Raw genomic sequence first — 25643 nt, forward strand, 5'->3', positions numbered from 1 at the left:
GCTGTGTCACTAAGCCTGGAGAGAGACCTGGGTCCCTGGGCAACAGGTTGGGCTCCAGTGGCCAGGCAGGAGGGTCCTGGGCTGGAGCTGCTGGGAGTTCCGTCTGCTCCTAATGTCCCTTAAAAAATACCGTGAGGCTGTATTCAAACAGGATTTCTAATGTTTTCTGCAGAACCCTCTGAAGAACAATTCTGTTCTACAGTGAGGTCTTGCTCTCAATTTCTTTCTGAGATGCCATTTTGCCAGTGCTTGACAGATTTAGTTTGCTTTCCACAGATATGTTTTTCCACTCCTACTTTCCAGATTTCCTGTTCAAACCAGGAAATGGCTTATTCAGAGGAAAGGAAAGCAAGAAAATGAAAGATGTGTTTATTTAAATAAGATTTTAATTTTGAAGAGGACTTGCCTAGGTGGGTCGTGTATTCAAATTGCCTAACATATTTGTTCCTGGATTTTCCCTGTGACCACAAGACAAAAAGGAAAAATAATCTCTATTTTACTGGTTTTGTGTGCAATATAGCTGTTCCAAAAGGAAGACAGGGCGGCACATGAGAAAGGGAGAGACCCAGTGTACACACTCCTGGTGTAGCTCTAGGGAAGACCAGCAGGATGCTGGTGACATTGTATAGCTGCCCTCTATATGAAAGTTCACGTGGTAGGGGTGATGTAAACCTCATTTACCCTTCAAACAAGTGGATTACTTTGGGAGAAACATTTTATTTCCAGATAACTTTGCTGCATCAGAGCAGATTCACATAGCATGCTAACACAGAATGAAGATTTGACATTAGCAGAAGAGGTCCTGCTTAAGGCAGGAGAAAGGGAAACAGTGTTTCCTGGGAGGTTTCTGCTCTGTGGTTCTCAAACTTTTTTATTTATCTTGGGCGAAGTTTTCTAACTTGTTTGGTCGAGCTTCTTGTAATAAGAAGCAATAGAGCTTATCCAAGGCTGCCTCAAAGACTGTTTTTGACCATTCCAGGAAAGTGTTATCCCCTTAGAGACTCAACCTATATGTGACAAAGCTTATTTTCTCAAAAATGAGTCCATCTTACTGACTGAGAATTGTTCCTTCTCACAACCCTCAAAGTGACAAAGATTACTCTTTCAGTATGCATCAGCCTGATAGTACAGACTAGAATGATAATTTTCCTGAGACACCCCAGATAGCAGGGTTTGGTTGCAGAGCCAAAGATGAATCCTGAATCTGTTAATGCCAACTAGAAAATTTAGGTACAGCCAAACAAAAGGAAAAAAAAAAAAGAAAAAGAAAGAAAAAAAGCTGGTTTTACCATCGTAAAAGTATCTGAAAAGGCAGAGAGAAGACATTATAATTTATCTGGGTCGTATCTCAGTTGCTTTTCTTATATCAGCAATTTGATAGAGAAATAAAATTAAATTTATTCTGGTTTTGTATTGATTGAGATCCCCCACTTTATGCATATAAATATACATAAAATTTGCACATATAAATAAGTTTGTAGCAACCATTTCTTTTATGACCACAACAACAAGCTAAACAACACTTTATAAGCTCAGATAATGTTGAAAGTGGTAATAAAAAGTGCTTGGTAAGAAAAAAAAAAGATCAGAAAACCCTGAGTATTTAAATCCTGTGTCACTTGCAAAGTTTACACATTAGCGGGAAATCGTTCGTCATTTGTTTGAGTTCAGAGTTATACTTCTGACATTTAAATATGTGGTGCAAATGTGTAAACCAATACCTTTATTCTAATAGTTTAGGAAAGCTTTCAGAGCTAATTGAAGTGTCTGTGTCATTTCTCTGTATGTTTTTCAATATCAAGGACTGTAACATGGCAAAGGAAATGCTTTTGTTGTACAAAGCAACTTTTAAGTGCTCTTAATTAACATTCATTTCCAGGTTGAGTGCTTAAAGACACCTTTGTTAAGCATTCCTGAAGATTCTTCAGTAACAGTCAAGTGACAAGTGGCTCTCACAAATGTAAAAGAAGCTTGGTGAAAGCGAACAAAAAAATCCTTCCACAGCTGACAAAATTCCTTGTTTTATCTGATATTTGGCATATCCATTCTTTTCCTTCTCCTTTATGGTTGCCATAAATAGCAGTTGTATGGTTTACACAAGCACAAAACATACCCTGGGACTTGGAAGCAAGCCTGATGTAGAGATTAATGTGGTGTCAGCAGAAGTATTAAGAAAAAACCCAAGCAAACAGGCACATGTAGGTAGTGCCAGATGCCATCCTGCTTGTGCATACATTGTGCATTTTGTAATTCCAGATTAAACTCGTGTAAAGAGGATCAAAATTACTCTCCTGGGCCAGCCTAAAGATCTATATGGGTTATGTTTGGACTGTTAAATGTGTCCATGACTGAAAGTGATCCCTAACTTGCAGGCCAAGCAGCCTCCGCACAGCTCAGGGACAGCTGCATCAGGAAGAGCACAGTGCGTCCACCTGGTCTAGCATTTGATCAGGTCTTCTTTGGGTCCTGTGTGTTGGATCTGTGGCCATAATATTCAGAATAATGTAATTATATAATTGTAATGGTATGCATAGTTAATGTAATTAGCTTATTTATAGCGTGATGCTGTAAATATGGGCTTCATGACAAGGTGTGGCATGTAAGGAGGTGGATTGTTTGAGAGTGAAGACTGAGCTGAAAGAGTAGAAATTCTTGGGAAGGTAGGAAGGAAAAAAGGGTGTGATCCTGCCTGTTAGAGGCAATTCCAGGCTTAGTTACTCCAAAATACATACCTATTATTCCTCTTTCAGGAAGGATAATCAACTTGTTTATTCTGAATGTAAGCCCAGGAATTAATTGAGAATGATCAGAAGATCAGTACCCAACAGTGAAATGGAGAATTTCATGCTTTCATATTTATATGACTGTTTTGCTGTACCGCAACTCAATATCCTGTCTCCAACAGTCACCAATAATGGAACATTAGGGAAGAGTGCAAAATCAAAATAAACACACAATGACATTTTGCCTCCATGAGCATTCAATAGTCTGTGGTTTAGACACAATAAAATAACCCTTGATAGATTTCCATAAATTTCTCCAGTCTCTTTTTGTCTCATACACACTTTACATCCTGTGTTGAGAATATCAACAGCTTAACTAAGTATTAATGCTGGGTCTTATACCTTCTCAGTGTCTCCAGCAGTATTTGGCAAGGAACCTTGATAAATAGTTTTAGAAATTCAAATAAACTACTAGCTGCTTTTCCATTGTTTATGTGCCACCTGCAGTTTATATGAATATGAATCATCAGGTAAGAATAAGAGATATGAAGTTGGAAGAGAAAAAAAAAAAGAGAGGTTCAAGCTGGATGCAAGGAGAGCCGTTTTCACCCCAAGGAGAAATTTCAGCAGTGGAAGAGGCTTCCCAGAGTGGTTGTGCAGTCTCCATCCTTGGAGGTTCTCAGGACCCAACTGTATCAAGCCCTGAGCAGCCTGGTCTGACTTCAGAACAGTTCTTGCTCTGAGACTTCCTGAGGTCCCCTCCAACATATATTATCCTTTGTTTTTTTCAAATACCTGTTGCCTGTTGTTAATACATATGTATTGCAATGTAGCATTATAACCCCACAGACCTCCGTGTTGGCATAAATGCTCAGAGACACCACTGCGAACATTATTCCATTAAATCTGACTACAGGTTAAGTTTGGTGTCAAATACTTGTCAAGGTTTATTGTTCAATGTGACAGACCTTTATGCGATCACTTCAACAAGGTGTTAATGTATGTAAATCCATGACAAGGCATCAGCAGAAAAACACATTAATTTTACTCTTGAGATTTAGCCATGAATCATTAAGGAAAACATTTACACTGGGCAACTGCAAAGTCTTGACACCTTCTGCTATTCTGTTACTTGAAAAAAAATAGTTTCTGATTAATATTATCCAACAAGAAGAAAAAAAGCTAAATGAAATTCTTATATTTTCTGAAAACTGGAAATACTGATTTCTGCTCAGCTGGGCCTAATAGGGTCCAGAATCCTCACATTTTCCATGTTTATAAATTTTATATTTCAGCCAATATTGAAAACCATCCTATTTAAACTTCTGTTTTTATATATCTTGTGTTTTACATCTCAAACATCTTTTCTCTCTACTTGATGTTCCACTAACACATCAGTAGAAAACATATGTATCCATTTTCATCTTCAGTCCCTTTCAGTCTCATCCAGGGAAAGTCTTTCCCATCCAAGCAGCATCATACAACATCTCTAACTGCTTTGCCAGCTGTCTTGATCATGGAGTGACCTTTTTTTCAGACAGGGTCTATCTGGATGCCTTACTTGTTTCATTTTTGTTACATACTAGGAAGAAATTAATAGTAATGATTTTCTAAGGAAATGCAGAGTATTTTTCAATGGAAAATTTTCAGAACAAGTTAGACAAACATCTCCTAGAAATTATTTAGTTATTGTTGGTGACAAGAGATGAACTAAAATTTGTCTTGATGATTTTCTAGTTTTTATTATTTTTTTATTATTCTATGTATCAACTCTCCCCTAAACTCTACTACAAGCACTTGGACAGATTCAAGAGATGTGCCTTTTGGGGGTTTATCAAGTAATGTTTTGTGACTATGGATATTACTTCCATGTTTGACTACTCCTCCAACACAAAATCTGTCATGCAGGAAATGGAGAGAGATGAAAAGCAGGAAAAGAGGAAATGAAACAGATCCTGCCCTCAAATAACACAAAATCACATATTGTAATGAACTTCCTTAATGATAATTATATTGTTATAACCATCCTGGCAGAATAAAAATGATAGCAGAATATTGTAGATGCTGTTTTCTGGACAATTGCTGAAAAACCACAAGGACTCCAGGCCAAAATCCCTCTCAATTCTGGGATAATTTAACTGGTTTCTGAGGGTTCCCTAACTCTGGGAGGTTTTTGTACCAGTCATTTATTGAAAAATGCTGTTGTTCAATGTAAAAAAGTTGTAATATGGCATAGTAGCATGAACCGTTCCACTTGGAGTAATAACATAAGAAATGTTCTGCTGAGTAAAATCATTGGTACTTTCAGCTTAGTTTTCTGTTACTAACAGAGCAGTAGGACATGCTGGCCACTCTTTGCTTTTCATTTCCCTTGCATTCCCTCAGTGTCTGCAACTTGTTTATGAGGGATGCAACAGAGTACGTTCAAAACCAGTAGCCACAAACAATGGTCTTGTCCACCAATTTGTCTAATCCCTTTCAGAATCTGCAGGTGCTGTCTGTTTTCAAAACTTCTGTGGCAGAAATTTCCAGAAAGAAAGAAGCACTCACTCATATCTGTTCCGTGCTTGTTTCATTCGGTGTTCCCCAGGTTTTGCATTATTGGATTTGTAATTCAGGTCATCTTTTGCCTTCATGATTTTGTAGACATTGAAACCTTGAGTACTGCATTGAGAAAAGGCTGAATGCAATCAGAATCCTATAATCAATATCTAAAATCAATATGCAAGTTACTAAAATCTCTTTAAATAGTCAAAGTGATTTAAAGCTTACACAATAATACTGAGTTTTCCAGTTCTGGATTGGTATTATTGAGTGTTGTATTTGAAAAGAAACACAGCTAAGCAAAGTGAAGGCAATGAAGGCACTGAAGGGATATCTAAGAAAACATGGAACACTGCAGCAGTAAGATGGTATTTTGAGAACAAATGTAAAAAAAGGGTAATGTCTTCTAGCCTTTTTTTCCTTACTGAGAGTTTGTATCTGCTTCCTTGTATTTGACAGAGCTTGATAGACTTTTCTCTAAATTACTTAATCACATATTGAACCTGCTTACAGTTTTGGTGATGAGATCCACAATATAATTTTACTCTGTGTGGAAATGTACTTCCTTCTGCCTGAAAATTTCATTGGATGCTCCTATTTCCTGGACTCCAAAAGAGAGTGAATAATCGTTCCCTAATCAATTTGTTCATACCCTTCACAATGATGTGCAGATCTACCACATCTACTCCCCACTGTCTGTTTTGCAGGCTGAAGAGCCCTAGTTTATTAATTCTTCCCTCCTATGAACACTGTTCCATGTCTTTGATCACTCTTGTCATCTTTGTACTTTCCCAGGCTGTACCTTTCTGAGGTAGAATGATTAGAACAGCATGAAGCCCTCAAGATGTGGATGCACCATGGGTTTATACAACAGTGTAATTAAATATTGTGGGGTTTCTAAATTCTTTTGCTAACAATACTTTACATTCTTCCTCTCCTTTTATTGTTATTGACATGAATCTGATACTTATATATTGCAGCTCATAATAATGTAAGTTGTCTTTACTAAGTAGAAACATATAATTTACCTCACATAGTAGAAGTAGCAGTTATCATCTTTTTGACTAGGTCCATTGTTTTCAATCTATTGAAATCATTCACTTGCTGCCTTACTGAATAACCATTCCTATAAAACAAATTTATGCAACTATTTGCAGCTGATGTTCATTTTTTTTAATCTCTATTGTTTTGACTCACTCACAAAATTTCCCATTTCACTATTTACTTCCTTCTTCAGTATGAATATGTTTGCATTACAGAGCTCCCAAAAGAGACAATAATGTACCTTCACTGGTAACCTATGTTGAAAACTTCTTCCCTCAACTCCTAATACTAAGAGGAACTTCATTTAATAATCTTTTGTACAGCAATGGGAAAAATAATGAAAAGGGGTGCATAAATATTTGAAATATTAGTATGACATAATAAAATGAAATTAAAGCTTGGTAATATAAGAGTTAACACACCAGGAAGAAGGTGATCTAAAATACCTATGTGCAACGAGAGGATGAGAAGACATTACATTTGCTTAAATAATTACCTAAAAGAGAGAAGAATGATCTACCACTTATATACTCTATGACTTTGATAAAAAAAAATTACGTTTTGAATTGCACTGACAGGAGCATCAAGTTGTGGAGCAGAAAAGTTGTAGTATACATGATTTCAAAAGGTACCTTGGGAGTTCTCTAATCCAATCCCCTGCTCAAAGAGGCGTCAAATGAACTCAGCTCAGGCTTCCCACAGTTTTGTCCATGCCTTGAAAACCTCCAAAAAAGACATGCCAGCATTGCTTGGAAATCAACTCCAATATCAAATATCCTCAAAGCATTGTTTTTCTTATACCCTCTCTGAACCACTCTTATTTTAACTGACACCTGTTGCTTCTTACCTTCCAGTCATGCACCACTGTGAAAAGCCTGTCTTTATTTCCTCAACAACCTCCCCATAGGCGCTGGGGAGCTGCTCTTAGGTTCCCCCAAAGCTGTCTCTTCTCCAGGCTGAACAAACTTGGGTTCCTCAGTGTCTTCTCATTGGGCAAGTGGTCCAGCACCTTTCTGGCTTGGTGGCTCCCTGCTGGACTAGGTCAAGTTTATAAAGTTGAAAATGTCCCTCTTTTTATGTATCTTTTAATACCTCAGAGATTTTAGTTTGGATATCTATTAACTATTATCATGGATCTAAGAGTTATCGAGGAATAAAATTCTATGTGACTTATAAAAATGTTAGTTAAGCATTTCAGAGAGACTGTGATTATTAATAGCAATTTCTAAAAAAAGGAAGCAAACTTCTAGGAAACTTCCGAAAAGTTAATATGAGAACTGTCACAAGTTTTCTCAAATTAATTCTTTGCTGCATTTGTTAATATAATGAATTTTCACTGAATTTGCTAACGTGAATGAGCCTAAGACCTTTAAAGTACTTCACGAATTTCCACATAAGATACGGGCAGCGTTTGTTATGCAAGTGTACACACAGATACGTATATACGTGTACTCACAAATAGGTGTGATGCCATTGGATATAGAGTCCTGACTAGTTACTTTGAATTAGTGTATGAAAACACACTCATTCACAATATGCCCAGCAAATATAAAAGGCAGAATATTTTCAAACTTTCATAGGATATTTAATTCAAAGGGTTAATTTTTTTTCTTGCATAAACAGTATTGCCAAAGATTTCTCATTTACGGAAAATAAGATGCTTCAAATTCGATTTAGTCAGATATAACTGCAGCCAGTCAGTAACGTGTGGTCAAAGTATAATTTTCTTGAAACATAAACTCCTCTTTAATGCGATTTTCATTAAACCATCCTTCAGGACATGTGCAGCCTTCAGGTCAGTAAAACACGGATTTCAAAGGACCTTATTCACTAAGGAAAAAATGTCTGTTTGTATTCCTATATGAAAGCTTACACACAAGTAGTCATCAAACCTACAGCTTCCTTAGATACATCATTGATTTATGTAGGTTTGGAAACTGCAGTTTGGGCCTTATTTAAATATATGATGTTCAGCAAAGTGTTCATTCTGATTGGTTCTTGAACAGAAAAGTTTAGAACTGATAGTCAGATCGTCTGATTATTATTGTATCACAGTGATGAAATACATTGAAAAACACTCAGTGTATTGCAGATACTGAAATTAAAATTCCAGTTATCTACCACAGGTAAAACTTTCTAGAACACAGAAAAATGTTGAATTGGCACTTTCTGAAAGCTTTCCTTTATGAAGGTATTTGCTTATTTATTCTTGTTTCCGACTTTGAGTTGTCACTGTTTCTTTTGTAGGTGGAAGTAATGACAACACTAAAACAGCTTTGAAAGACTATTCTCTGGTTCAGTGAACTGAAAATTACACAATCTCTCTTGAGATTCTGTTTAAATTTTTGAAGTGGTTATACAAAGTCTTTGAAGACGTTTTCATTAAAATAAGCCAGAGAAGAAAATAAACTGGGGACAAATCTAGCTTACCTTACCCATTTACATTGTCCTACGGATGTTAATGACACTACTTATATATGAAAAAGGTGGGAAAATAAATTTTTATTATATTAAATTTATAGTCAGCAACATGTAACATACTTTCAATATGAGAAATAAATATTTTTTTTTAACAAGGTCATATTTAAATCTGTTGTTCTGCAGTAATTTTTGTAACAGTCTTTATTTTTCATGGATGATTATTAGATTTCATAGTATTATTCCATGTGGAGCAGATGACCTAGAATGTAAGTTTCCAGAGAGGTTTTCAGAGAAGGAAGTGTGGGAGGGAGTATGGGCTTCCAAATGTTTAGGACTATTTCCTCAGCAGTTCTTCGATGCTTTCTTGTACTTTTGATATTTTGGCTAATCTCCAAGTGATGTGAAAATACATGTGTTAAGAATGGAAGGTAAATCCCCTCTTTCTTGCTGACTCTTCCTCCTTGCAAAGAGACGGGGAAAAGCGAACAAAAAGCAAGCTGAATGCTCTTTCCACTTGAACTACAAGGACTGGGAATGAGCTTGCTTCACCATATAGATGCTTTTCTGGTTTTCTAAAGAGATAACTTGACATGGATTTTCTTAAAATGCCATTTCAGTGGACGAAAAATTAACTTCCCAGATTTTCAGGGGTTCTGAGAATTAAAATAGGAAATGTTACCTCAGAATTCAATAAGCTTCCCAATAACACCTATCTTGCCTGGCAATTCTAGAAATACCACCTCACACAAAGATTCAGTCAAGAATTCATACAGAAAGACACAGATGACTTCTCTACTTTACGTTATTATCTGTGGGTCTTTTTATCTAAAGAAGAAATACGAATCTAAATATCTCCTTGGCCCTAATGTCCTAACATTCTTTTAACGTAAAACCAATAAAGCATGTTAAACTCCCCAATATAAAGAAGCTAACGTTGATCTTGTGCGTAGAGGAATAAAAATTTAATAGAACTGTGATTATTTTCTACAAATACATTATGATGTAACAGAGCATGTTAATCTAATCTGAAAATATGAATACCAATGCCTTTGGCTCTAAAAAAAGTGATAAATATTTTAATTATATAACATGTATTTTTTACTAAATATAGTGTTGGATCTAACACTCAGTAATTCACAGTATTTTTTGATTAGCATATACAATTCATCGGGGAAAAACTATGAGAGTTTTTTTCTTTTTTTGTTATATGAGTAAATGCCTGTTAAAAGAATATATTTTCGTCTTGTCTAAGTAGTTTTTTATGGTGCCTTAAAACCTTATGTCTTAAAAACTAAAGCCTTATGTATCAAAAAGTACTAACTATTTTTCAGAAACAATACATTAATACCTGTGATATCTGAAATAAATGTAACATGTTTAGATTATTATTATTTAAAATAAAAATGTGTATTCAAATCAGCACTACATCCTTCAGAGCGATCAAAGACTATGGATCTATGTATGGTTTCACTAATGACTTGTGAATTACTTCTAGCTTCACTGGTTTTGTACATAGCCTGTGGATCCATCCTGATGTGTTACAATAAATACGAGGAAAATGAGGATAAGAAAGAGACCGTCTGTTTTCTACAGTCATACACACTTTCTATTCAAATGAACAAATACCATCTTCAGTCTTACACTGATGTCACACCATGAATGGCAGGAATTCTAAACAGAGTGTTATTATTGCTCATTAGTAAAAATTTTGATCAAAATAGTAATAGGGTATAACAGTTTATGAAGTAGGTAAATGTTAGAAATTATGGTAGAAATGGTAGAAATTATTAGATTTCTTTTTTCTGTCTGAAATTTCCCCTTAGGCATATCATTTGTTTGGCAATAGGCTAAGGATGCTTACTACCTGCTAATGGAGTAATAACTATATTCTTTGCTAAGTAAACCCTGAAGCAGAATTCCAGAAGGTTTTTCAGCTTACGATATAATTAATATATAGACAAAACCATTAATTTTAAAGTCATTATTATATTTATTGTTACAGCTTTATAGCTTCTCATCCTTCACTCTGCCTAGCTACTAGAAATCTTTTCAGACTGTCTGTTGCCTTTAAAGGTTCTGCTGGTCAGAAGTTTTGTCTCTCTCATGTTGCTTGGTGAAAAGTTGATCTCACCACGATCTGCTCCCATTATTATTACATTATATTGCATATTTGAGGTGAAATATTTTGATATAATGAAGGGATGGCTTTGAAGATGACATGATGATATCTGTAGTGAGAATATGAAGAAAAAATGCACTGGTTAGTTATTGAATTGGCCCATCAAAGTTAAAGGTTTGTAATGCTAAGATACAATCAGCAAATCTAGGGAAGTGTTGGTGATCAGTAGATTTCTTTGCCTGAAACATTAAATCAACGTCAGGGGAAAATCTATTGGTGGAAATCAAGGTCATTCTTTGATTTGTGAATTTTAATTTACATTAGTAAACCTGAAAATGATAAATAGACATAACGATGAAATTTTATTTTTTGCATGCCATGGGATATAAAAAAATACAATTAATTAAACCGTCTGTCTTAAACATAAGGGAAAATATGTAACAAAATATTCCTATAAATAATTGCTATGTTGCCATTGATTAGGTTGATGACCATGTATGATGGTTGAGTCCCCATCACATCTAATTTGTTTGCACTTGCCTGCCTGGACAGTAACCTTATCTTCCCCTGCAGACCTTGTTTGTTCAGTGGCTGTGTTTTGCCAATTGTTTAGAATATAAACCATTTGGGACAGTCTCTGTCCTCGTGTTATTTCTTTTTGCTATATCCAGTATGGTGGGATTCTAATCCCTGACACAAAACATCAATCAGTATGCAATGGATATAATTTTTGTTGTGTTTCTGCCTTATCCCATCTGCGTTATTTATTTTCTACTACTTTTGTTGACGTATTTATTTATTTAAAGGTCTGGGGGGGTGTGTTATTTATCTAATTACTTTCTTTACTATGATGTGTTAATTTTTTAAAGCTCTCTCCTGACTGTATATATAACTGTATATATATGTATTTATGATGACTAGATCATCTTGTCTGATCTTTAAATTAAGACAGGCCCTTGAATATTACCCGGTTACACCGCACTAAGACTAATAAATTTTGTTGAACTTCAGGGTACGTGATATATAAATATGCAGAAACTTCAAGTGACAGAAAAATCAGTACTTGTCTTAGTAAATTTTTCCAGAGATAAAATACTGTCAGCGTTAAAGAATTCTGTCACGTTTCTTATTTGAATGTTTTTGGCTTTTATACTGAGTGTATTAATCTCTTAGGTTGAGTCCCTTAACAGTTATTATTGTTTTCCACATGGAAATGCTTATGCACCATAATGAAATGAATTCTCAGTCTTCTCTTTAATAAACCAAAATAAAAATATTGATATATTTTCTTCTTATGCTATATTTTTTCCATGTTTTCTTCATTTTGGAGAGATTTTTTTCTTCATCTTGCACGCTTCTCCCATATATTTTGGTGCACTGTATTGCTACACAATATTAAGATCTGAATTCCATTCATTTACATATTTATTTCCAGTTTAATTTCCTTCTATATTTTTCAAGTATATGTCTGAGGTTTTTTCTGTAATTTTATTTTTCTACATTTGCACATTCAGTTTGTAAAAAGGTCATTTAGTTTGTAAATGGCTCATTTAAATAAGATGTATAGCTTTACTCAAGACATTTCTGAGTACCCATTTGGTGGGATGTCTGCCTAATTCATTTGTGGCTCGGCCCCTGAAGACCGTTTATGTTTTTGAACATTATATTTTCAGCGTTTTATGTCTCTGAACTCAGGGACAATTGACCTCAGAGAAAACTTCCCGTTAACTCCACTTAATTGATAAATTTTGTCCTCTTTCTACAAACCTTTTTTCCCCTCTCTATTTTCGTTCTTACGCTTGTTACTGTAGGTTGAGAACAGTGTTGTTATTGTGAAAATACTAATATACAGATTGTTTCTGTTTTAAATGTTCTACCTTCTTGCCTCAGTGCAGTCAATTAAAATTGGCCAGATTTGATTTTGTCTCTGTGGCTTCATGCTGATTTCATCCACAGTCTTCACTACAACCCCTTAAATATCTGCACTATTTATTGCTCAGGGATTTCCTCTTTTCTCTGGACATATCCTTGTAGGAAAGAATATTATTTATACAATATTTTTAATAATATACTCAGTAAACTGGGTATTTCAGTAACATTTCAAAAGCCCTTAAGTGGAGTAGGCAAGAACAGAAGACAAAGTAGGAGAGGAAAAAATAGATATCTTTGAAGTGAGGGGTCTGGGTGAAACAACAGAGAGAAGGCCCACATCATTTAGACTAAAAGGCTATTTTATTTTCCTGTACCAACATAATTGGTCTTAAAATGTGTTTATTTTATGATTCCTCTATACTGACAGGGTTATAAAACAATGATTTAACCTAAATGAGAGTGCAGACCTAATCAAAATGTGTTCGAACTTCTCATTGAAAGCAAAGACAAATTTTTGAAAGTAAGATTAAGAGCAATTAACAGTCCACAGAAACAATATGAAGATATTATCTTAATTTATTTTATTTTTATTTTGACCCAAAAGTCAGAGTCAAATGTAATTCTTAAAAAAAAATGTATTTTGTATTATTTGCAAACTGAAAAAAAAAAAATTAAAAAAGTGTATAGTGGAAAGGCTATTTAAATTAAAATTAATGGTTTGATTTTTAAATAAAACTGAACAAAAATTCAAATTAATAAGAAAATATAATGATATTTTATTTTTAATTATTGAAAGACTTTGGGAATATACAATCTATTGAAGTTAAGAAACAAATTCATCATGATTTTGAGACATTTCATGCAAGGGTTTTTGAGAATAATAATAATTTATCAAAGTATTTCTCAGGTAACAGAGTACGTTATTTGATTTTTCGTGCACAAATCATTTGATAGTCCTGTATTGAGTCTATGTAGCAAACACTCAGGTTTGAATTCCTATGAGTGAAAGGTGAAGTGAGAGGAGAAGCAAAGAAAAATGAATAAAAAAATGCCAGGCAAAAAAAAAAAAAAGGAAAAGCAAATGGAAACTATTTCAGAAACAGAGAGTTTATTGGAGGAAAAGTGGGAGGAATTAAAACAACTGAAAAGTCAAAATACATAGCATATTTTTTTGTTTCCACACAATGGAGCCTAGAGAGAGTTGACCCAGCTTTACTGCAATAACACACACAAAAAGCCTCACTGGAAACAATCTAATTACATACTCTTCTTTAGAAGAAACACATCCTTGAAGTTACTTTCAGTGATGCAAATGACCTGAATACCTGCCCATAACAATTACATTGTTGCGATTAAAATACATCTACGACTATTTTCATTTTTCAAAAAATTTATTCTGAGAACTGTGTTCTGACAAGCGTTCACATTTTGAACATGTTATCTAGAATTTCACCAAAATCAAAATATTATCAAATGGAATGCAACTGAAAAAATGCAAGATGGATGACATAGCTAAGTTTCTTCATTTTTATGTACTGGGATCAAGATATTCGAAACAAGACTGTTCCCAGACCCATATCTTTTGCAATCAGAGTTGAATATCGGTGGAAAGGAACAGACATGTCTGTGATATCATCACAGAGTAATTTGTACCTTTGCATTGTTTACTTTCATTTCTTCTAATCAACTGTAATTACATAATCGAAAGCAAAGTGAAATACAGCTCCTTTCAGATATTTTGGGAATGAAATCGGACATATTGTAAATTAGACAGTGAATTCAGCTACAGGCAAATCATATCCTGATAGCAGCAGTGAAACTTTTGAGAGGGATTTTAATTTAAGAAGGTCATAAAAATCAGAAATGAAGTATTAGTCTTTTCAGACTAACTACCTCACAAAACCTGCACTGACAGTTTGCATGCCTTGGATTCATGTATTTCAAAGCTTATTTTAGAATCTAATTTTGAGTTTGAGGTTTCTGAGTGCAGCTGAGTCTCATTGTCTTGGCCATGACATTTCTGCAAGACAAAAAAGGTGGTATTAGTTAAGCTTCTCCAATTAAAACAAAAATAGATTAAACTTTTTTCATGATGGATTGTAAGTAATGGTCCCAGACTATGACTGACTACTTTGGAAACAGTTGTTCCACAAATATCCCTGCAGTTATGAATGTTTAGGACAGGAAATGGAAGACTTAATCAATCATATTAAGTAGTTCTGGCAATTGTAGGCACTACTGCAACCTTTGTTAGTGGAAAATAGCCTGGAAAATGTGTAAGACAAGTTGCTGCTAATTTTGGTCTCCTAACATCTTTTGCCTTTAAAATATCAATTTTTCTAATGGTACAAAGTATTATTTACATCATATTACATATCTATACTCTATGTTTTATTCCCTGAGGAGCAGGTAAGTGGCAGGAAAGAAGTGACAAAGAGCAAATGACAAAAAAGTTCAGGGAAAAAACAGCTAAGGACTTCCTGATGATTACAGAAATGAGAAGGAATATACTGAACAGCTAGCCTGTGAAAAACTAATATAACCTAATAGCTAATAAAAAGAATGAAAACCCATGAAATGCAACTGTAGTGTTAGGTTTTATTCATGAAATCAATCACAAGGAATCAACAGACAAAATTGTTAATCACAGAGGATGAAATGAGTTAAGTGTAATAGACATTATAAAATGTACAGAGCCTTCACTATTGATTAGTTGAAGTTTAGAGTCAAGATCTCCAAATATTGAAGTGTTAGAAAAATTATTATTCATTCAACTTTAATTTAGCTTAGATAAGCACATGCAAATTTTCCAGTTTGATTCTAGTTTCTGGTAAAAAATCTTTATTTAAACCAGATAACTCTCCTCCTAATTACAAAACAATCCAGAGACTAAAATGACTACAACTTTATGCAGACACCTTCATAACAACTACCATACTACACTCATGTATACACCCGTGGTACTGTATTTCACACAGGAACATTTGCAAGATCATGCACTAGTTAATTAGCATCATGAAGTTAATTTTAGTTGGATGAATATTAAGCAGCAAGGTGAGATAAGGAGTGTGATTAACATAGGACAGCCATACAACCCAGCACAGTCTCATACTTTCAATCCATCTTGAGTGTTACGTCTTGATTACTAAATAGCTTTCTTATTTGTGCCTTGTTCTTCCCTAATAGTTCTATTCTGAAAAAAAAAAAAGTGAAAAAATGAATGAGGTTAGCAGTTTAAAATACTGAACAGCAGTGCAGAACTGTGTGCTTCATACAAATTAATCCATCCCCTAGCAATAATCTAGCAGCCAATCAGAATTCTCCCTTAATCCAAATAGTTTTATAATGCACTTTAAATCATCGAAGCCCAGGTGCCTTACGCTATTTAAATGAAAAGTAACAAGGAAATTTAATCTTAAGATTATTAAGTATTTATAGCAGTGGCTAGTGGGTATCACCTAGCAACAACATGGCCTACAGAGTAAATTTAATAAATTGTGGCTCATCCTTTCTGTCATCAGTGATCAAATAATCAAGACAGGAAAAGCACAAGTAGTGATGACATTGAGAGAATCTAATGATAAAGTACAGGAGCAGTTTAGGAGACAAAGTGTGTTTAGATAACAGAATATAGTCTGCGCAATAATTAGGATAAGGCAAAGCTGTACTTCAGCCACAGTGAGATGAACAGAAAGAAAAGACTGAAGTGAGGGGGAGGGGGAGAAAAACTGGAGGAAGAAGATAAACGATTAAACATGGCAGAGATAGGGATTCAGGAAAAGTAAATAAAATAAGATGCTGTTAAGGCATCTTTCCTGGGCAGATTTCTAAAAAAGAAGGGCAGAGAGATTAAAATTTTATCAAATAGTTTAAGAGATTATGGTAGTTGTACCTCAAAACATAAAAGCTACTTTGCAGGGCCTCATGCAATTCAGCAGGATGCTGTTGGGTCAGAACTGATATCAGCAAGGCACTGAGGATAAGTTTGAAGTTATCACACTGTAGAAAGGAGAAAAGTTCAGCCCAAGATTTACAATAAGTAAAAAAATAAAAACCTTGCACCAGGGTTTGCAGCAGATAAAAAAATGCATTAGAAATGCATGTAATTACAGTTAAGCACTTGTCATCATTTCGGAAAGGTGGTATTTACTCAGGCTTACACTACACAGAGACATCTTTGCTTTTTTTCTTTCTGAGTCTGCTGAATTCTACATGCTGAATGCACTAAAAACAGGGGGGCCCTTCTGCCTGAGAGTATTTCATATTCCACACTGAAGATATCTACAGGACCTCAGTGGATCGAATAATGATAAAAGCACATATTCATAATCACCAGAAACTATCTGCTTCGTAGCTCCTCAAAGCACTGAATTTCCTCTTTGGTATATTCAGCACAAACCTGTCAAATGACAGAGAGTAATTCTGGCTAATAATAAGTCGAAACATTGGTCCCTAAGAAAATGCTTCTGAAACTCCTATATTGTTAGGCTTGTCCTAAAACCCTTTTTGCAACAGGTAGTGCTCCGTGTTAGTGTCAGTGACACTGAGCCAGCTGGACAGAGGTCACTGGAGAGCCTTGTGGAGAACTCCCTGTAGCCAAGGAAAAAGTGGATCCAAAAAATAAAAAATAAGATGAAGGCATCCCTAGGTAGAAAGGAAGTGAGAAAAGAAGAGCCATCTTGTCTTCAATCACACTTTCCTCTGCACAAGCATACAATGTAATTATTTAAAACGTTGTTAGTTTATTTTAACTAATTTATCAGTCAGAAACAGTAAATGACGCTTGCAAGGCTCAACAGTTTTCACATATTCACCCAAAGTAATGATATTTAAGGCTGTAAGAAGAAAATATGTACCATACATTATACAGGGAATAGTTTATTCATGTTATAACTTAAAATGAAAATAACAGCTGTTCTTCATGAACTACATTCCTCCTTAATGCAGAGACTTATTCTAAATTAGTTCTTTTGAATAATAGGAACTGTAAACAATCATTTTGCATAGGATAAAAGAGCATTAAAATATTATTTAACATTTAGGACTTGAGTCAGTTGGTCATATATAGATGTCTAATACTATTTGACAGTATGAAAACTCTCTGGTCCCCAGACCCAGCCTTAGAAGTGTCTAAGTTTCCTACAGGCATTGTAGTATCTGTCAGCCCATGCAGATACCTTGTTTACCGGAGAGTATCTCAAAAAAATGTGTGGATAAATGAGTTAAGCCTCAGTTTCAGCAGATTCAAAATTAATATTTAATCCCTAAAACAGAGACCAAGACTTTGTTAGAAGTTGATTTACCATACAGAAACGGAACACAATATTACTTAGAGCCAGAAGTTACCTTAAATCATTAAAAATAAAGACTCATATTGCCCTGCACAGTAGCGAACTTCATCTCTGCAGGAGGGCACTTCAATGAGATAATTAGGTAACTAAAAGAATTCCACATATCTATAGTGATAACTGAGAAACCTGAATCTTAAGTAATGATTCAGTCTCCCCCATCCTCTTAGCTGCTGCACAGACACATTGGAAACTTCAGTCTTTGATTGTAAAGGTCTGTTGGTTTTTATGGCTTTTCTCATGTGCAGACCCAGAAGACCCTGCTTCAGTCTGTTTAGCTCATTATCTCACTTTCATAAAAATGCAGAATTAAAACATTTTTTCCTGCAAAAGTAGCCTAGTGGAAGAAAAAGCCAGTGTGTACCAACAGGATCTGGACCCACCACAAAATGCTTCCACAGCTACATTGTTGGAGGGTCATATCATTTACAGAAGATAGTTTTATGAGGTACAGATGATCAAGAGGTAAGAAAATGAAATCAATTCCCGTCTCATTTGGAGTGGAGTAAAACCCGTAATTCTGATTTCTGTGAGAATTTATGGAAGACTCTAGAAAGGGCATGCAGAGAGAAAAAGCATTCATAACCTCTGAAGCTGGTACAGGATACAGGAAGCTGGGCTTGTTTCATGGGCCAAAGTCTAGGTACAAATAAAACAAAAGGAATAGCAAATCAGGTCTCAGAATAACTGTGGTCATACTGATTGTGCGAGATGAGACCAGGCAGAAAGGTTGCAACACTGTATGGCTAGGAGGGCACATTGCCATCTTCTGTTATCCGTTGAAGAGAAAGCTGTCAGTACAAAATGGGATTTTGTTCAAATATGCAATGGTTGTCACCTTGTAAGTGCTACATAAATGCTATATGAATAAGGCATGTCAGACATAGCTTCAGTTTCTAAAAATGGTTTTTGAACCAATCTTACTAATTCAGCATGCAATTTTGAGATATTATACAAGGCAGTAATAGATACTTTTCTACATCCTCTCTCCCCTCCCCCTTTCCCTCCTATTAGTAGAGTGAAAAGTTTGTAGTGAATATAAGAAAATCAAAGATAGAGGTAGAAGCATGTAAAATTATATATGACATACAAACCTAGTTGCTGTTACTAATCTGAAACAACTGTTGCTTCTTTTGTGTGAATGTTTGAACATCTGACAGCTATTTATAGGACCCAAATCTAATGGGACAGAGGTCATGTATATGAAATCTCTAGGTCTTGGGTGTTCAAGGTTTTCTGAGAAAACAAAAATGCACCATGTGATTCATAAAACTTAAGAAGCTGATATGGAGGAAAAAGACAATAGTATAAATTATGTATAATTTGCATCCACATCCACTTTGTATCAACAAAAAAAGGAGTCTGTGCTTCTTGTTTTAGGAGAATATCCACTAAGATGCATTAAAAAGGCTTTCACATAAGCTCTTGATTAATATAAGATTTCAATATCATACCTGATATAACTAACCCAAGTAAAGAAAAGCTCATTAATGCCTTTCTAAATGTCATTTTTTTTCTAAACAGGCTTTTGTATTTGGAGAAAATGCCTCCCCTCATTCAACTATAATGAAGTCAGTCAAGTTTCCAGGTCACAACTGATTTTTACTCTGGATGTATATTTGTCTTTGCATTTGAATATCCACTCTGGCTTCCTGTCACGTCCCTCTTGTTCTTCATCTTTCATCATTTGTAATGGGACAGTTTGTTGTGTTCACCTTAGCACAGTCTGATTGCATTTTATTCTAGAATTTATTGCACTGCATTCTCTGTATTATAAATTATTAAAAATGTATTTTTAATTACGGCTCTCAGGTTACAGTAAAGAATCCCAGAAACATTAATGATTATGAAATTTAGAGAACACAACGGAAGAAAATCCTACTTCAACACTAACATTGGTTTGTAACACCAGCTTTGGCTTAGTCCTCAAATATTAATGTCAGAAGTCTTCTGTATTTATGATGGTCCTTTCTTAATGTCACACTGTGACAAACTGACTAATCAACATCCAACTTACCCAGACTGACCAAGTTTGTAGAAATTAGGTGCTTAAAATTGTGCTAAGCTGAATAAGGAACCACTAAAAAAGTAAATAAAAACCCAAAAAGGACAGAGCACTGCTTAAATTCTTCTTCCTCTTCAAGACTTGAATCCTGCATGCTTTGTGAAAAGACTGAACCTGTATCTCCCAAAGGAATACACTAAGCTATAAATTTGAGTCACACCCAGTCTTGAATTTATTGCATTTTAGGCTTTACAGTTGGACATACCGAAAAACTGGACATATTTGTTTGAGCCCCCTCAGACACAATGACTGAAATCACGTCTTTTAGACTCTACAGAAATATTCAAGCTAAAATACTGAGTAGAAACAGGAATCATAATATGTTTAAAGAAGTTACAATATTTTTAGAAGCCCTACATTGATACAGTCTCAGAGCACTTCTATCAGGTCAGACCTTGTCAACAGAAAAGAGGCAGAAAAATGTCCTTTTTTATGATTACTGATGGTCCTCGTGGTGAATTAGATCCTAAACACCAGAAAGTACACAGAGGGGGCAAATTTTAGGGACCTAAGAACCGTCAGTGTCAGAAACCAGGGTCACTGCAGTGTTAAGGTGTATCTGAGGTCAGCTGGCACATGAAGGACATGAGTCAATTCTGAATCCGGGTATCTAATCATAGAATCATAGAATGTGTTGGGTTGGAAGGGACCTTTAAAGGTCATCTAGTCCAACGCCCTGCAGTAAGCAGGGACATCTTCAACTAGATCAGGTTGCTCAGAGCCTCATGAAGCCTGCCCCTGAATGTCTCCAGGGATGGGGCCTCCACCACCTCTCTGGGCAACCTGTTCCACTGTCTCACCACCCTCATTGTAAAGTCAGATTAAAATACGCCAGGTGGACTGTTAGTGTGTTGCAACAGTGTTAGTGTGCCCACAGTTAAATTGATCCCCAGATTTGGAGTTAAAAGAGGGATTTTTCCTCTTGTCTTGCTGACAGGGAGTTATATTTTATTGATATTGGATATTTTGAGTGTACCTTCTTCTGCTACAGATCATGGGGTGGTGGATGGTAAGTGAGGGAATGTGGACTTTATGTTACAGACAAAAGTCAAAACTAAAATCCATTGTGAAGCCTATGACTGAGAAGAATTGGACTCAGATGATCTGGAAGATTCTTACCAGGCAAACATTCCTCAACTCCACTTTCTGGCCACTTCTGAATCCTTCCCAGGAACCCGAAGACAAGGAAAGAAGAGAAAGAAAAAAATTAAAATTAGGTACAGCAAGGAAGTCACAGCCTCAAAACAGTTTCTTCTGTTTTCAAAGGCAGTAGGTTTTCCATCACTGGAAGAACAAAAGACTCAAAAACCTCCATCTTCCTTCTTTACACATGCTACTGTGATAAACATTATCTAATGAGGAGTAACATCTTAAAAATAGCAATAAAATGTAATGAAAATGTCATAATTTACAGCAAAATTCCAGAGGCAGTGCGGAAATATATATGACAATCTAATGTCAGGATTTTGATGCGGAACAGACTGTTAAAAGAAGTTTCAGAATATTGGAAAAACTGGGAATGTTTGACCCCAAATAATTAGAATGATATGCCAAAAAGCCCTAATATAATGAGAGAGTGGCCATTTCAGCTTCTGAAGAAGTAGAGAGTGTTTGGTTGATTAGTCTATAAAATAAACTTATGACAAATTTCAAATTGAAATGTGTTTTGCATTTGAAGCTCTGTTTTCTGGAATGAAGAGATGGTGTGGTAAAAATGGATAGACATTCTTTCTTTGGCAGATATCAGAATTCAGTATCTTGGATAATAAACAGAATTTTACTTAGAACTCACAAGGCTGTTAAAACCGATCAGCTTTCCAAAGAATATCTTAGAGTCATGGAATCATAGAATAGTTTGGGTTGGAAGGGACCTTTAAAGGTCACCTAGTGCAACCCGGCCTGCAATAAGCAGAGACATCTTCAACTAGATCAGGGTGCTCAGAGCCCCACCCAACCTGACCTTGAATATTTCCAAGGATGGGGCACCTGCCACCTCTCTGTGAAACCTGTTTCCAGTGTTTCACCACACTTACCGTAAAAAAATTCTTCCTTATCTGAATCTACCTTTTTCCAGTTTAAAACCATTACTCCTTGTCCTGTTGTTACAGGCCCTACTAAAAAGTCTGTCCTCATCTATCCTGTAGGCCCCCTTTAAGTATTGAAAGGCTGCAATAAGGTCTCCTTGGAGCCTTTTCTTCTCCTGGCTGAACAACCCCAACTCTCTCAGCCATTCTTCATAGGAGAGGTGCTCCAGCCCTCTGATCATCTTTGAAGCCCTCCTCTGGACCTGTTCCAACAGGTCCTTGTCTTTCCTGTGCTGAGGACTCCAGAGCCAGACACAGTAGTGCAGGTGGGGTCTCACCAAAGCAGAGTAGAAGGACAGAACCACCTCCCTTGACCTGTTGGCTAAGCTTCTTTTGATGCAGCCCAGGATACAGTTGGCTTTCTGGGCTGTGAGTAAATATTGTCATCTTATGTCTGGCTTTTCATCCACCAAGTCCTTTTCCCCCTCCTCCTTCGAGTCTAGTTTAAAGCTCTGTAAGTCAGCCCTGCTAGCTTGTGAACAAAGACCTTCTTTCTCCTTTAAGAAAGATGAATTTGATCTGATGCCAACAGCCCTGGTGCTACATAGTCCACCCCATTGTTGAAAAACCCAAAATTGTGACAGTGACATCAGCCACAATGCCATGTATTAATAGACTGGGTCTATCTGTTTCTTCCAGTATCACTACCCACAATTGGAAGGATAGAAGAAAAAATTACCTGTGCTCCAGATTCCCTTACCACCTGTCCCAAGGCCCTGAAGTCTCTTTTGATCGCCCTTGGACTACGCGTTGCAGCTTCATCGCCACCCACATAGAAGAGAAGTAATGGGTAAGAGTCCAAGGGTTGTACCAGGCTAGGAAGTTTCCTAGTGATGTCCTTAACCTGGGCACCAGGGAGGCAGCAGACTTCCCTAAGAGGAGGGTCTGTCTGGCATATTGGACCCTCTCTTCTCCTCAGAAGGGACTCACCTACAACTATAACCCATCTTTTCTTCCTCGTGGAGATGGTTGTGATACAGGGGGTAGGCCTTTCTGACCTTGGCAACAGGTCTGGTGTGCATACACCATCATCCACATCATCAACTGACTGACCTTCCACATCCAGAGCCTGTTGTATAGATGCACCTGGGAAGGCAAGGAGGGCCTGCTGCCCTGAGTGTAGACTTGTCTCCATTGACTTGCTTCCTTTAAGCTACTATGATACAGGATCCTCTTGATCTTCTGTTTTTTTCTGGCAGATGTTCCTGTTTCTGTCTCGGGGAAGGCACAGCATGGTTCCACCAGTCTATCAGCAGAAGGTCAGATTGTGATACCACTGAAAAGGATAGGTGCATTACCGAATCAACTAGTGTTTATCTTCTGTGGAAAGGAAAATCATGGATCTGATGAAACTATAGGTAACTACAACTTTATTTCAGTAATTCAGAGCAAGTATTCACATATATTAAGGCTGTAGAAAAATATATTTGTTTTCAATTCTGGGATTTACATCCTACCCCAAATCTTAGAAATTAATTAGAAAGCATATTATTTGCCATTTCATATTCCACAGTATAAATAAAACAAGTGAAACCGTCAAACTACAGAATAGTCCACATCAGAAGACCAAGGTCTGGAAATTCTTCACATCAGCAATATGATATCTTTATTTGAACATCCGTGTTTTCAGACCTAATTGATGGACGAAAATTTAGGGGTTTAAGGATAAAAGATCTAGAAGAAGAAAGATGAAGTCTGAAAACTGTTTTCTATCTTGAGTAAGGAATATCTATCTATTACTCTTTAAAGCAAAAGGTAGGAATAGATGTTATGCTTTTTTAGACAATAATGTTCTCAGGAGATGGTTGTTTGCTGGGAAAATATGAGAGTCCTTATACAGTTATTATATCTAAGAATTTATGTAACAATACAAGAATAGCTGCAAGAAACTATTGTTACAACTGTTGAAATAGCTGGATTTTAGTGTGGGATGAACTTTTGGAACTGTAGAAAAACCTATTTCTGTAAGCATCAAATCTGTCACAAAACAGAACAATCTGCCACTCCAGCCACCATCAAGTATCATTTCCTCTTAAAAAGATGGTAATACAATCAGCTAGGGAATTTGAGAAGAGTTTAACAGGCTTTTGTTTGTAGTTACAGTGCTGAAGGTTTTTTTGTATGCATTTACTGTCTGGAACTTTTCACTCATATCTACATGTACTTTAAATTCTCAAATTTGGAACAAAGGTTATGCTTACCATTGAAATTGTTATGTATGTACCATGCCATGTAACAATGATTACTATCAACTGAACGTAAGGTGTAATTAAAATAATAGAATATTTAGAACTATTGTGCCAGGAGCAGCAAAATATTTTTACCCTGTCAAGCGATATTCAAGGAGAAGATTAGGGCTTGTTATACACGAGGCCTATTATGTTTGCTGTAAAGTGTTTTTTTTTTGGCTTCCAGACTGCTAGCTCCTTCTCAGCCTTCAATAGCAGAACAAGAAGTATTCTGCCTGCATTGTAGAGAAACACCGACAGAACTCATTCTTTAAACGAGAGCACATCTCTTATCCTCTCTTCTAAAAAGAATTCTCTGGTTTTAAAATAAAATCCGCACACCATAGTTATTATAGATATTAAAGACAATTCAAAAACGTGTACAAATTAACTTATGTCCTTATTCTTAACTAATTAGTCTTTTTATTATTTATTGAGCTTTTTCAGCATTTTTGTTTAGAAGCAATTGACGTTTTGAAAAGAAAGAAATTGCACCAACTTTTACTGATATAATTAAATTAATATCCAGGTAGAAATTTACCTACATAATGCTTTCTAACACACATGCCACTCTCTGTTTCCGTTATTTCTTCCTTTTCTTGTGCCTTTTGAGTGTCTGCTAAATACTATAGACTATGTTGGAAGGCACTTGAGTAGCAAGTTTCAATTAAGCAAAACTATATGATACACATAATGTATATGATACACATTATTCAGCAATGGCATAAATGAGTACATTCTCAAATGTTATTACTTGTTATGATTATGCAGTTACATATTAAATATTGAAATTTTATTTTTCTATGTATCAGATCAGTGGATCTGCTGTACATAATGCCAGGAATGCTCAGTGGTATTGCTCTTGTTTTATTCCAATGATCCCTGGGGTTTGTCCCCTGAATAATGCAGAAAATATGTAAATCACAGGGACCAAAAAAGATTCTGCAATTATCTACAATTAGTGAAACAAATTGCAAGCACTATAGATAACATTTTTTTCTTTCTTTCAGTATGCATCTGGTGTTGATCTTTCATTAAAGGAAAGGATAGAATCCTACTGAACGCTACTAAAAATAAATGCAACCAAATGCCAAAGCATTTTCATATAGACCAACTGAAAACAAGTATTTTTCTGTGTAATAAAAACAATAGTAATTAATCTTGTTTGCTGATTCAGATAGTTTAGATTCTCTCT

The sequence above is a fragment of the Chroicocephalus ridibundus genome, chromosome 5, assembly GCF_963924245.1.
Source record: "Chroicocephalus ridibundus chromosome 5, bChrRid1.1, whole genome shotgun sequence".
Lineage (NCBI taxonomy): Eukaryota > Metazoa > Chordata > Aves > Charadriiformes > Laridae > Chroicocephalus > Chroicocephalus ridibundus.